A 3,629-nucleotide genomic window follows, 5' to 3' on the forward strand; every position below is an offset into this window, starting at 1 on the left:
AATCGAACTTCTTACTCTCTAATAAAAAAAACAAATCATACTTGCTTGCTTGTTTTCATTCAATTTCGTGATTACAACATGATTTCTATCTTTTAGAATCTAATCGATCCCACACCATGACTGACCTCTCAGAGGGAAGGGTCAATATTAGTTCAACTAGAGATAGACCTCTCGAAGGGAATCTTGTGGACTAGGTTTGTTAAGCTCGCATGCTATCTTATGTGTTCAGTTATATGTGATTACTATTGATGTTTATGTAAATGATAGGAAATGCATATGATCTGTATAATCGGTGAGTATTATGATTACTCATTAATATTTGGGCTTACAGTTGATATTTTATGATTTAGTTGCAGATCCTTCAGGTGTGAAGGGCAAGGAGTTGGCTTGATTGGGATATATGGTCGTTCTCGGGGACATAGAATCCATTGTTGTTTATCTTTTGTGTTTGATTTCAAAACAAGAACTTAGCTTCCGCATTAGACGAGGTTTTTGTGATATGATATTTTATATTGTTATGGATGGAGCCACTATTTTTGGAAATTTCATACTCTGATTTTGAAAAAAAAAATGGGCTTGTGGGATGATCCACTCCCTCTCTCTCCGTATACGATATTCATAACCCCTATCCTCAAGTTAGTGAATTTCGCATAAATCCTAATCTAGCATTTGTCCTTTTTTCTTTTGATGTTTGTGGGTTTGACTACATTAGATGGGTTATATTTTAGATCATTTATCCATTGCAAGCATTGCCACGTACGAGATCCCAATAGTTGATTTTTAAAGTTCGTTGCTATAACTAGTTATAGCATAAGACATGTCCCAAATAACAAAACATGGAACATCATGAATCATCAAAGTTCCTTCCCTTCTAAAGAAATCTTTTTCATAAAGATAACCTTGTGATGCTTTGTTGTTTGTGACAACCCTACCCAAGACCACAATAGCATAAGACATGTCATCATCACCCATTTTAGGAACTTTCATATTCTTTTTGGGTTGTTTACGGTTCATGTTTCCTCCCCCCGCTTGCGTTTGTCTTAATTCCCTCCTTTTAAACTTTGCAACGAAAACAAACAAATGAAGTTTCCCAATCCAAATTGTTCTTTGGTTTTGTATCTTTTTTTTGTAAGTTGTTATTTTACTTTGTAAACTATACACCAAAGAACGTATGGCATCATGATTATGTTTCTTTTAACTTGTATTTTATCGATGTAATGATGGATGTAGATGAATTTATCTATGTAACCAAAAATTATTAATAGATAGCTTAATATTATATATTATTTAAAAAGAACGTATTTTCATACAATTAATCGATTCATAATCGAACACGTTAGCCGGAAAAGTAAATACACGATGGCATGAATGGTGAAAGTGTCATGCTTTTTGAGTCACATATTAGGTCGTTGGGTATGGGCTCTTAACAGGTGGAGGAGTTGGCACTCCTTCACGCCGTTAAGGAGATTGAAACACCACCTCGCTTTCATGTTATGTGGAGAGATGCGGAGGACTAGGTGCGAAGCAACGTGAAACCCATTATCACTTTTCGTTTTCTTCTCCCAATTCACTCTATAATTATTTACATCCTACACCCTTTAGCTTTTCATCTTGGTCAGATTCACTCCTTAATTAAAATAGTGTGGTGGGTACTTTCCAACAAATGTAATGTAGTGTGGAGACTGACATGAAGTCGCAAAAAATTGGTGTGGAAGGGTGATACATACCCACCTTAGTGATGATAACTTCATACAATCTTATACATTTTGTTTTCTAAAATATTTGAAGTTACTTAAAATACAATTCGTTTATAAAACTTTATTTAGATTTACTTTTTACTAGTGGCAATACAAATTCATTTCGATCATATGCATTTTTAATATAGTTTATTTCCAAATATAAGAATTCGGTAACTCAGTAATATTATATTGATTTGGATAATGATTCTAATATGATATATCTTTGATCAAAATAAAAATTAAATCAAATTATAAGCAAATGTTTGACAATTCTTCTTGATTAAGTTATAGGCAAACTAGTTGTGAGACCCATGTAATACATGGGTTAATTTTAAAAAAAAAGTTAAATATAAAGGTGAAAATATTTAAAAACTTTGAATTTATAAGAAAATAAGAAAAATAATGAGTTATTATAATGGAAATGTTTCTATCTTTTAAATTTAAATAAATAGAAGAAAATTAATGAACTTTAATTTTGAGAATTTTGAAATTAAAAGGTATCTTAATTAATAAAATTGATATTCATTTATTACTACATTTATTGCAATTATTATATTAAAATATTATATTGAATTCAATAAAATAGAAAAACTTATAAAATGACATGTGGAAAAAGAATTAATTCAAAATAACTACAAAATAAAATTTGGCAAATTGAATGAGAGTGTGACAAGTGACAAAAAAAAATTCATTTATTAGAAAGGATTTCCACACCATCTTCAAAATATTTCCATACGAGGGCCTTTACGTATATTCACCATCTTCATAATATCTACACAAGAGCATTTAAGTATATTCACGTTTTAACTAAAATGGGGTGCTCTTTGAAAAAAATAAAACCAACCTCTCATGGATGACTATGTAATTTTACAATAGTTAATTAAGCACATTGAATCTTAAAATTTAAAGATAACCATACAAATAACCATCTGGTTACGGAGAATATAAGGAAATGATTCAATTTTTTTTTTATTTTTAAAAATGACCAACATGTCCTACAAATTGTATCCAGGATTAAATTAATTTTGTTTCGTAATAGTTTTATTTTTATATCATATGAAAAATACATATCCAAAGAAAAATTCGTTTTAGATTTCAGACTAAATATTGCGTACAAAGTAAAATATATTCTGAACTTTCAAGAGCATATCCAAAAGCCGCAGATCAAATGTGAAATTTCAAGAAAATGTTATGTTTTTTTTTAAATACCAAAAGCAAGTAAAGATACAAGCAATGTTTTAAAAACCGGTTTGAACCAACCGGTCAAACCGGTTGGACCGGGAACCGGAGAAATGAATGGTTCAACTAGCACCGGTTTATATCTATTTCTGAACCGGAATAAACCCGTCGGTTTTTACAAAAATCCGGTTGAACCGGTTATATTAAACCGGTTAAATTAAATAAAAACACATGCAAATGAATCATTTTTATACCAAACTTTAGGTTCTTTCACATCTATCATAGATTTCTTTGAATAAAAACATAACTATATTTTGTTTCTGTATTATACTTTATTTTATTTTGATGTACGTAGATTGATATAGAACTTATGGTTATGTGTTTTTAATGTATTTGGATTGATTTTCAATTTATATTTATGTGTATTTTTAATGTTTAAACTTACAAATGTCTATATATGTGTAGGAAAATAGAAAAAAAAATATGAAAATTATAGAAACCGGTTGAACCGACAGTCGAACCGGTCATCATACCGGTTCAACTAAAAAGCCGGTTTTTAAAACATTGGATAAAGGACATCAAAATATGTCATTTAATTGAAAAAATGGTGATAATTAACATTTTAAATTTAAAGGGTTAGACATTTTATTTTATGTTTTTATTTTTTTTAGAAGTAGTTAGGTGGAGATATTTATCTTTAAATATTAGCTA

This window comes from Lactuca virosa, chromosome 5, assembly GCF_052849685.1.
Source record: "Lactuca virosa cultivar CGN04683 chromosome 5, Lactuca_virosa_CGN04683_v6, whole genome shotgun sequence".
Lineage (NCBI taxonomy): Eukaryota > Viridiplantae > Streptophyta > Magnoliopsida > Asterales > Asteraceae > Lactuca > Lactuca virosa.